The sequence below is a fragment of the Ciconia boyciana genome, chromosome 9 (genome assembly GCF_034638445.1).
Source record: "Ciconia boyciana chromosome 9, ASM3463844v1, whole genome shotgun sequence".
NCBI lineage: Eukaryota > Metazoa > Chordata > Aves > Ciconiiformes > Ciconiidae > Ciconia > Ciconia boyciana.
In genome coordinates, this window is record NC_132942.1 from 19,678,908 (window position 1) to 19,690,565 (window position 11,658).

General features: G+C 41.3%; 1 long non-coding RNA gene across 1 annotated transcript; it reads right to left on the reverse strand.

The window, feature by feature from the left end:
• Positions 1 to 9,392: 9,392 nt before the first annotated feature.
• LOC140657016 (uncharacterized) lies at positions 9,393 to 11,333 on the reverse strand. Its single transcript, XR_012044189.1, has 3 exons — positions 11,263 to 11,333; positions 10,916 to 10,965; positions 9,393 to 9,457 (listed from the first exon to the last, which is right to left on the reverse strand). It is a non-coding gene; the product is annotated as an uncharacterized lncRNA (long non-coding RNA).
• Between the last annotated feature and the right edge of the window lie 325 nt (positions 11,334 to 11,658).

Consider the following 11,658-nt stretch of genomic DNA (forward strand, 5'->3'; position numbering starts at 1 on the left):
TGGAAACAAATCCTTATGAACCTGGATTTGCTGCTACACATGGAACAACTTGGGTTAAGAACAAGGACAGGAGAGGCAGCCTCATCTTTTGCACTCTCCTTCCCCTTCTCAAAAAGCAGCTTACAGCAGCAGCCATACAGCACAGCCAGCTGTTTTCTGGCAGCCAACTGGTGCAAACAGTAGAACATAATACTGTAAAAGTAATGGCAGAAGTCAGCATTAAAAGAATACAACCTTCAACATAGGATTACGTTTTTGTACCCAAACAAGGCAGCACATATGATCCCATTATTAATGACTCCTAGCTGGAAGACTGTTTTCCCCAGTGAAGGTCCTTCCAAAAAAATATTTGTCATGCAACCCCCTTCAGTTCACTGGGAAGCATCCCACACTGGTAGCAGAGGGAGGGTGAATGAACTATGCCTTACTACTTCCCCCTCCTTGCAGTGGACAAGGAAGGATTGAACCATAAACTTGATCCATAGCAATGCTTGGAGTTGGTATGTGACAATAGAGTGAATTAGAAGCATATGTGCTAAAGGAGAAGTGTAATGTAATTGGCATGCTCGAGACGTGAGTAAAGCAAGACATTGGCTGGGAGATTAAGTTACAAAGGTGTCAAATTCATAGAAGGGATGAAGGCAACAAAGCAGAAATAGTTGGCAAGATGGGAAAAAGAAACACTACATCAGAAAAGATTTTTAAAAATGGCAGGTTTTGTTGACACCCCAGAAGCCACTTGGACTAAATAAGGAAGGAAAAAAATGAAGAGGTGGGAGTTGAAAGTGGCTGAAACACCTTAAATCCAGACAAGGCATTGTTTTATATGTAAAGCATGTCAGCAAAGACAAGAAGCACAAGAAAAACAAAGGCAGCCCTTATATCTGCTTATTCCTTAAGCAGAAGCCCAGAGAGCATTATGGGCTTCCTTCTTGAAAACAAGCCAAGCGCAGACAGCAATAAAGACCTTTGTGAACATACAAACATCAGAAAACAGGGTAAACACAAAGGATTGCTGTAAGGCAAATGCCACATTGACATCAGGACAAGGAAATAGCAGCTGGTATAAAATAAGACAGGAAAACACTTCTGTGTGAGAGGAAACAAATAAAAAGGGAAGGTGTGTGCCATTTCTATAAAACAGGATCTATGTTAGGCCTATCCAGGCAGATGCTCTTACCCATAAATTGGGTAATGATACTAAATTTGCATATAATACTACTAATTTGCTATCAGTAAGTATAAGATAACACAGCCTTACAACCTTCACTGCATATAGAGAACAGTAATTTCTGGTGTATACACACTTAAGCAGATGTAACCAGAAAGAATTTACAGTCTAAGACCTAGTCTAGAAAATTGTATGCACATGAAAATTTACATCCCAAAATTCTTTAGGACTACACACAGCGTATAAAATTATTTTAATTTTGTAAGAGGGACAAGAGTTTTATATGCTTACAAAGACCTGAGTTGCAAGCTTTGTGCTCCAGGGAGACAGCAAAAAAAAAACAACCCCTAAATGTGTTCAATCATGTCACGTCTCTCTTCCATTCACTTCATCACATCTCTCTCCCTCAATTACTTGCCTTCAACTATTTCTTCCCTAAAAACATACCACCTTAAATATTTCCAATGAAAAATCCAAGGCATCGGCAACTTTGAACTCTCAGACACATTTGAAAACTGAAAAGTATTTGATTAGTTTGAAGTTTATTCAATTAGATTGTGCTTCTCCTCCAGCAGGAGCCATATTCATAGGGATAGAGTTTATAACTTCACTTCCTCATTTAATGTCCTACAAAAACTGTTTATTGCCTCACAGTTTTCTGCTACAAACATTATCTTTTCACTTACACCATGAACAACAGGAGATCTTTATGTTTCTTCCTGCCAGAAAACACTATTTTGACATATCCTTAGACTTGTAATACATAACAGCATTACAAATCAGTCAGTTTTCTACTACTGTATGTCAAGCTCATGCTGTTTGTTCATGTCATGCTGTAACACTCTATCCTAAAATTACTTCCTTGTTAAGTTACTTCCCCAAGCACTTTTTTGGTCTTCAGGTAGAACTATCACCATTGAAGTCTGCTTCCCTATGAACACTGGTTTCTCACTCTAATCAGACTGGAGAGGCAAATCATTTCACCACTATGGAGTGACACAAGCTCCTAATCTGACGGTTCCTCACTACCCTGAACCATTGTTTCAAAAGCACAGGGAGATAAACTTGCTTTCAGAAATTCAGACCTAGACAAGAAGCCACTCTGAAGAACTACTGTAATGGTGACATCCCAAGAGCTAGAAGAGTAAAATGTGAGCAAATAAGACTACCTAGACTCTTTTTATTTGATTATACATGGAAATCATCGATAAAGAATTAGAGCCCACTAGCACCTGAACATTTTTTTCCTCCAAAAATCAAGAGATAAATAAAATTGGGGAGGAGGGGGTGTTAGGAAAACACAAGCAGCAAGCAAAAGAATAGGGGAGAAAACGCAAAATCTTGTTTCTCTTTCATAGTATTTCACTGCAAAAGCAAATGTAGACAACCACTTCCACACACCTTTTTTTTCTTTTTCTCTCTTTTTTTTTTTTTTTTTTAAATAAATGTTGTAGGAAGCTGCCTTCTGACCTGGTCAGCTTTCCATCTGGGACCTTCAAATCCTGGCAACAGCCATGGAAACTACTCTGCCACCACCTCCTTCAGCACCCTGTCTCACAAGGATGACTAACTGGAGAGCCACTTCTGGGACCTGGAAATGATATTCCCTACCCAAGATGGGTCTTAGGTAGCATCTGTGCTTCCCATAAATAAGCCCCCACAGGGTAACTCACAAAGAACCAAGGATCTGGGGAAAAAAAACCCAAACTAACAAAAAAAATCAAAGTCCAAAACACATAGAAACACTTCCTTGCCTGCTAAAAGACCACTTACTTCCACATTAGAACAAAATTCAGCCCGTATGTCATTGCAAGGTCTGGCTTGAGCCAGTAACCTGACCATAACCAAAGAACAGTCTTTACACTATCTTTTCTAAACATTTAATCAACATTTCCTCCCGCCTAAGCAAGGCATTTTTCCTGTACACTCAAATGCCCTTGACTCAGGACTTCACCTGGTACTCCAGCATATGAAGGGGAGGGATCATTTGAGTCATCTGTTCCAAGCAACCACATAGACAGTTATTTAGTGCAAGAAGGTACCCAGAAAAGCCATCGTACCACACAGCACTTCATGCTCTTTAATAAACATGCTATCAGAAGCCACAGAAAATATTATTGTGGCACAGCACATGAGCAGACTATCAGCATGCCAGCTTTCTGGAGGACTCTATTCCCTGTTTAACAGTTGATAATACAAACAGAAATATCAAAATCTGCCACCCCACAATGTTCCCAGTGCTGATGATCAGTATGCACATGGCAGATACGCACAAAGCCATTCACTGCTGCTTATAAATGAGATCTTACCTTTCCAGTGCTTGAATGTATCACTCAGAGGTAATTTCAGCAATTCTGCTGGGACTTGTTTACACTGCCAAGAAAGGGGAAGAGGGGTCAGGAAGGAAAAGGGTAGATCAAAAGACCAAGTTGCTTGTTCATGAGTAAAAACAGGAATGATTCCTAAGTTAATATCTATATCCTCCAAACCAAAGTAATGGTCCCTATAAGTCTCCCATAAATTAAGTAAAACTTAACCCTGTAGAACTGAGCAGAGCACTATGGTTACCACAAAGCCTACAGTATCGGGGACAAGCCACTTCCTCCACACAGCTATGCCACCTGGGGCGAGTGCCACTTACCCTGAGAGAGGTCTGCATGGGGCAGAGGCTGGACTTGGGGGTGGTTACAGACAGGACTCAGGTGCAAGACAATTTTGTATTGCAGGGCACATTCATACCAAGTCTGAGGCTGGATGCGCTACAACTCCTCAAAGTCAACAACAGGACCCTAATTTAAGTCTTACAATATCCCATCTTTCATGAACAACTCCAATCCAATCAAAAAATTGAAAGATCTAAAACAGCCTCAAGTCCAGGTTACTGTGTTCCACTCGGAGCATACTTTAAATGGCTTCAGTCTCTGAACACGGCACAGGAGACACCACCATGCTCAGCAATCCGCTGGTAATCTGACATTGAACTGAAACACCTTACTCAAGTTCTTGGTTTGCATCCTCTGGATACTTTCAGGGTGTGTGGGAGGAAACTGGTTTACCTCTTCTGTCACTCTGGAACTGTGGTAGGGTGCCCACCCCTGGAAATAGCAAGGAAGAGAAATCTGACATAGACTCTGAGGACTTAGGTACTATTTACAGTGCATATGCTGAATCTTATACTGATATTGCTTACTCTAGCTGGCTTAACATATAATCTTAAAAATGTGGAACAATCCTTAAGGGTCCATTGTTCTGCTGCTCCAAAAAGCACCTGAACTCATAACATAAACATTGTTACAGATCTCAGAAGAAATCTTTCTAAGTTCATCTACTTTGTACAAGCCAACCTTGAAAGACTAAACCACAGATGAAGCTAAAAAAAAAAAAGACACCCACAAACCAAGAAGCAAAGAACTTGTCATAAAATAAGCCACATGAAATCAAAGTTTAATTCTGAAAAAAACATAGTCTAATTAATCTACTTTAAAAATCAATTCAGACCACAATTCCCCTTAATGCCTGGTCCCAGCCAGTGCTATCAGAAGTCTCATTCTTATGCCTTATTAGAAATTATTCCATAGACTATAAACAATGTCTTCAAGTGTGTATGAATTATATATAAAGATAGGTATAAATTAATAGGAATTGTTAATTTATGATTACACTGTGATAACAAGATAATTTATTATCTTTTCATAGTTCTGCATAGGTGGAGCATATAGTTGCGGACACTGTACGCCTTCTGTTGACCCACCCAACAGTCATAAAGCAGATAAAATTAAATCCAGTTCTGTCACTCTTCCTTTTCAACAGAAATATTGGGCATGAATATCTTTGAGTATTTACTTAATTCCAGACAAATCCTGGCTGCAACCAAACCAACGTGTAGCTTCTCTCCCATGCAAATTTGCCTTGTGAACACTATTACAGCCAAACAGCAACATCCTCAGCTAGCAATTAACACAGATCCCCTGAAATTATACTTGCTTACGCTGATAGCCTGACCTAATTAGTGGAGAAGCCACAGACTAACAACTGAGTTGGAATAGTTTAAGAAATGTATAGCCTCAAGCAAATCCCCCCTCACTCCTGCTACGGGGAGATGGGGGGGAGGAGAGCACACCATTTCATGCAGCATCACAGCACCAGACACCGAAAAAACCCCATGCTCAGAGACTGTGAGGGAATCACTGAGCACCTGCCTCACAAGCAGCGACAGCAAAGCACGTACTTGTACTCACATCCCCAGAGCCGACGCTCTCAGAGCCCGCCAATGCAGGCGCCCTCACACCCCGCTGGTGCTGCAGATGCAACCGCCGCGGTCACGTGGTGCCCAGGCAGGGGAGGGGCGATGCCGCGCGCCCTGTCCAGAACGTTCCGTGCAGCCCCGCCCCGCCAGCACCTGTGCCTGCCGCGCTGGAAAGTACCATCGGCTCCAGCGGAGCGGGGGCAGAGATGACAGACAGCCGGCACTACAGAAATGCTCTCTCTATCATTCACGCTGAAATACCAAGGCCGAGCCGGAGGGATTAAGCAGACCAGTCATTTAGCCCAGCTGCTTCGCCAGAACCAGCGACTCTTCCTTTCCCGCCCAATGGTTCGTTCCAGCCTCTCGTATAGTGGAGTCGTGTTAGCGATGCGAGGAGAGTTTGGGTGCTGCTGACAGGGCACGGTTTACCTGTGATGATTTTATCTGGCTCTTCTTTAATTAAAGCTGATAATAAAGCAAACGTGGCTGGGAGCAAGCAGTTGAGTGAGTGGAGGGGAAAGTTCCCCTCAGGACAGAGCTGGCTCCCCTCAGAACGGGGAGGGGATGTGCCTCTCGATGGACTGTGTTCTTGATGGTAAAGTAACAAAACTAATGCCAAGCCCCTCACATAAACCGTGCACTTGTGCATCAGAGTGATAAAAACGGCCTAAAATGCTCCCTTCTGGGACTGCCCTGATTACTTCCCAGTCAGTGCAAGCTGATGGGAGAAAGCAATAGGCTGCACTTGCCCTGCTGGCAGGAGAGGCCTTGCAGCAGGGCAGTAGCAGAGTCCCCACACACCCTCTGGGTGATGTCTCCTGGCCGCTCCCACCTGGCTAACTGCTCAAGTTCAAAAAACAGGAGACATTTTAAAAATAGCTTGTATCCTACCCTTTGACATTTAAACTTCCCTCCTAGTTTCCTCTCTAGATTGACAGTCTGTTAGCAGTGCTCCCGGACTTACAGGAACTCTCACTGGAATAAAGTAAAGATTATGGTTTGGCATGAGGCACTGTCTGATGATACAAGACCGCTAGCTGTCCCCAAAACTCACAGTTGTGTAATTATCTTCCATCTTTTGACAATATTTTGCCTTTGTGATTCTGTTCTCCTGAAGTCACTGTCCCTCTACAGCTAAGACTGTTTGTTTCCCTTCAGAACCTCCCTCCTGGCTTTGCCACTGAGAGGAACATGCAGCAGAATGACCTGTTGTTCAAAGAGGGGCAAAGATATTTTATCATCCATAAGACTGGTTTCTTTTCCTCTTGTCCCCCTCTCCTATCTCACAACTTTTAGTTCCCCAGGGGAAGGACAGAGCATTGCCTGCGCTCCCCAGCACCCATCTATTTTGCTAGAAGAAGGAAGCAGGAAACGTATCCAACCCAAACAGGGTTTTCCCCCAGGCAGGGAAGAACGGAGTGTGACAACTGGCGTGTTTCATCTTAACACAAATCCAGCTCCAGCAGATTTATGATTAAACTATAAAAATTGGCAAAACTGGAAGAAATTAGTATCATAGAAGATCTTATATTCAGAGGAGTTTTGGACTAGTTACATAGAGAGATAAGGACAAGGAGCCTCACCGAAAGACAAATTCATCCCGGTTGCACAATGCTTTTACTGCTGTGAACTGAGAGTAATTTTCAGTGGGCAGTACCTGAAACATGAAGTACATCTGGTTTACCCTGCTGTAACATGAGACTGAACTTTGAATTTTTATGAACACAGAGAAACAGCTGCAGAAGTTAAAACTCACAATAATCCCCCTCAGTAAAGTATTTGGCCCAAACAGGAGTATATAAACTCACAGGTTTTGTGCATCATTTCTCATATATGCTATTCAGGTCTGTTGCTTCTCAACACAGACAGTACAATAGCACATTCAGCTACGTATGTAACATTAGATTTAACAAAAGGATAAAACTTGCAAGTACTTCAGACGTTTACATCAATCCCACCTGACATAACAGGTGGCCCTTCAAAGCACCTGCAGTTTATTTGTCATCAAGATAACCTAGGAGGTCCAAAATGACAAATCAGGGTAGCATTGTAGCACAGAATCACATTGGAAAGAAAAATAGACATCATCCATGAAAAAGTACTTCACTGCCAGTCTTAACATTCATGGTCACAGATGGACTTTTTGTGCTGTCAGTGAGCTCTGCAAAACAGGTTCCAGGCTGTCAGAGGCCGGGAGGAGACAGCCTCCTCAGCAAGAGCTAAAAGGATAACCTCCACTGAAGCTACAAATAAGCTGAGAGGATGATACAAACTGTCGAAAGTACCCTCCTTAGTGGTATGGTATTAACCACTGCCAGTAAAGCACTTGCTCCTTGGCTTAACAAAAAAGTACATTTTCTAAATGGGAGACTGGGCCTAGAAGAGCAGAAAATGTGTCTGATTTCATTTTGAAAGGAGAGAGTGCGGAGAACTTGATTTGTAGCCTGGATCAGGCTTTGAGATCCTACTTGATGAAAGCTGTTATTATACTTTCAGGGTCCAATGCTGGCAATCCTTAATTACACTGAGCAACACTTCATTACTTGAGTAAAACCATGGGGTTCAGCAGGTCTGTTTGTGTGAAGTACTATTCAGACTGAGAGTTGCAGTTTGGCTTCAGTGCCAATTGCTTCTCCTATTTTGTCACATAACATGAGAGCTCCTGAATGCCTTTCCAAAGAAGCCAGAGAGAACGTTGCGTGTCTGTTCCTTTTTCATCTAAGAGAAATGCATCACTGCCCTTTACAGGGCAGTGTATTGAAATTTTGATATTTCATTATCAAAATCTGTATTTAAGCCCTGAGAGTGGCACAGTCATTTTTACTGTTTAACGTATTTTGGGCTGCTTTCAGTTTTGTCTAAGTTAATATGTTGCAGTAGTTGGTTTGCTCTCGCCTCTCCTTCCATGACCATACTGTGCAGCATAGCCGGTCACTGAGTCTTTTCCTGAATACTTGGTTCAAGGAATTGGATTTTTAGGTGTTGGAAAAAAATCAAAAGAGCAGCTCCAGAGGGCAAATTTACTAGGTCAGAGCTCTGAGAAGTGTTACATAGACCTCCTGACACAAAAACAGTTTTAGGCAGTTGGGACCAGTCTTAATTTGGGCAATTGAGTTTGACATGGCTGTGACTGAACATGATTGAAATCCACTTTAGAGCCCCTAGAACAAGAAGATAAGTCAAATCTGCCACTTGAAAATGATTTCTTTCATACTTTTTATTGGCAATACTATTAACTTCTAGTCAATGGTGTAGCAGCTGCAAAATGTCCAGGTCAGAGCTACAATTTGGGGAAAAAAGCAGAAGTTTAATTTGTTACCCAAACAACCTGAGACTCTGAGATGTTGTTCCCTTTGTCAGCATATTCCTGCCATCAAGCATTCTCTTAAAACATGCGGTAAGGACTGTCACTTCTGGAGCTGGTTACTAGTGCAAGGGTAGCTCTGCTACATGAGAGTTCAGGATGTGGAATGAGACAAATTGCTTTCAACTAGCACAGCAAATTTCAGCAGGACTGTAAAGGGACATTTTTCAAGGCACCCAGAAGGAGTTGGGTATCACAATTCTATTGAAAGACCACAAGTATTTAAGTAATGAACTCTTCCTTTGCACTTTGGAGGAGCAGAAAGGAACACTAGACAAATAGTGTTTAAATGAACACCAGCCTGCTTTCAAAGTCATTGATGAGAGCTCTCAATCCTGGCCAGTCATTTGAAAATATTCACAGTCGCAGACAAAAGCCTTTAAAGTCTCATCTTTATAGTTGGAGAGAGAAAGCCCACCCCGCTAGCTTTACTCAAAGGGCATTCCTGATGGACAGTTATCCAGATGTGTTCCAGCTTAGTGTGAAGTTGTCTCCTGCAAGACTTGCTAAAATGTTTCTGCAGTGATGAGACCAGGCTGCAGGAAGTTAATCCTTGTCATCGCCTTTGTGACTCACCTTGCAGTTTCTATTGGACAAATTATTCCTCACATCTCCTCTTCAGAAAAATAAACCACTGTGTTGAGTTGTTAGCGTGGAATGACTGCCACGTTCCAGCCTGGGCAGATGGATTACAGCAGTGAGTCATCAAATTGAATGTACAGGCATGATAGCTAACATTTACAAAGAAGTCTAAGCCTTATTTATTTCACTGGAGTTAAATATCTAAACCATTTACATTCTGCTAAAACCCCTCAGCAGTGTACCTATTACCTATGATAGTGGTAGCTGTATGTTACATGCTGCAGGAACTTCAGTTTTACAAGATATCGACTGTTGAGCAATAATGCTAACTGCCATATGATTTGCAATGCCAGCGAGGTTAGAAACAGTGGAAGAACCATTGTAGATATAAAATTTTGAACTGTTCTCAAAACAAACAATGACAATGTTCAGACCAAATGTGAATAAATAAAAATTTCATTCTTTTCATTTTAGCATCCTTAAAAGCTGCTTCCTCAAGGACTCTGACCCATAAAGCAATCTGGGACAGAGACGACAACTTTTGTTGATGGTGGGTTGGTTTGTTGACAAACCAGAAGCTCCAGGAGTAATTACTTTGAACCATATCCACATAAGCTGTCTTATTGATTTCAGTTGAGATATTTGTATAAATAGATAAACAAATGTGTATAATTATTTATACAAATATCTCTGAGTATGTAACTTAAGCTAAGATGCAAATTGTCTTCCATGACGAAGACCAGATTATGTTCTATTGTATTTTTAATGTCTTCTGTCTTCCTTCTTCAGCACTCTTATCAATTATTTATTTAGTTATGGTCCCTAAACAGCCTAATGAACACATTATGTCAAAAGATACTGATGTAATAACAAAAGAATACATGCAGATGAAAAAAAAGAGCAGCTGGCAAAATAAATAAGGAAATAAACTCTCTCAGTGTAAAATAACTGATTTTGGCATCAGAATTGAAAAATCACAACGTCAGACACCAAGAGAAACCTTTATAATACAGGTCCTGCTTTCAGTTAAATTACTTGCTTGTTAAACAGCCTCAGTTAGATGGCTTCACATTGCTGAATCTGTTTAGATTTTTTTTCTGAAAATGTGATTCATCTTATCCAGCCCCTCTTCTATTTTAGAGCATATTTCACCCATGATTTCAGATCTGCAATGCTATTCCAAATATTTCCTGTGGTGCGTTGATAAATAAACAATAAACCCAAACCTACTGCACTCAAAGTCAGACATCCTGGAGGTTCTGACCATGAATTTTCTTCAGATGCCTGATACAGATGGCTCTCTCTAACACATCTCATCAAGAGCATCACCTGCTCATAGTGCTCCTTTGTTGAACAAGGTGACCTCTGATAGGCACTCTGAGGTAGAGGCTTTAGCCCTTTACGTTAGCCATCAAGGATTCAGAAGTTACTACTCCATCAGACATACCAAACAGCCCCTGGAAGTGCCTTGTTCACTAGTCATTTCATTGCCAGAGACACCATTTGTCCATATAAAACATGAAAATTATAAAATGGATATAAAATGAATTACCATTGCAAAATCCGAGCAGAATACACCCCTCTCTGCTGCAGCCCTGATGACTAGATAGGGTAACAGGAGTACAAGTTAGGAATAATTTTTAATTTGTTTTTAACCCAGTGAGTAAGATCCCAAACCCACACAGACTACCTATTTAATTGGTAAGAAGGTGTTGTTATTACAGCCACATTTGAGATTATAACACACTTTGACCTTAAAACTCAATAAGATTTCAGTTTATCTAATCCCAAAAGACTCTCTGTGGCAAATGCCAAGTCTTTTTTTTGTTGTTGGTTTTTTTTGTTGGCAGGGAAACTAAGAATTTAATTATATTTTGTCAGAGCAAGATCTATCCTTACACTCAGGAGCTGCACGGTTTCATTACATCACAGATCTAAATCCTTGTAGCTCACAAACAGCTCCATCATCTCTCTATTTAGCTACCAATTATCTTCACTTAAGCAAAAGTCTGTCATGAATTGGATGAAGATGGTCTCATGGAACTATTTTGCTGTTTTCTATGCCCTCTTTTCAAGCTGCAAGGGTCTCCTCTTCATCTCTTCCAGAACCCTGAGTGAAACAAGATATTTGAATTACTTTCTCTAGCCCCAGTTCAGTGCTTTTACTAGCAGAACAGCCAACTGATTTGGTGTAGAAAGAAGGGCACAATCAGATTCATCACTAACTTCAACGCATGCAACACAGGACCTTGGGGTACACCTTTCCTGAGAAAGATAATGCACAATGGAAAGTGG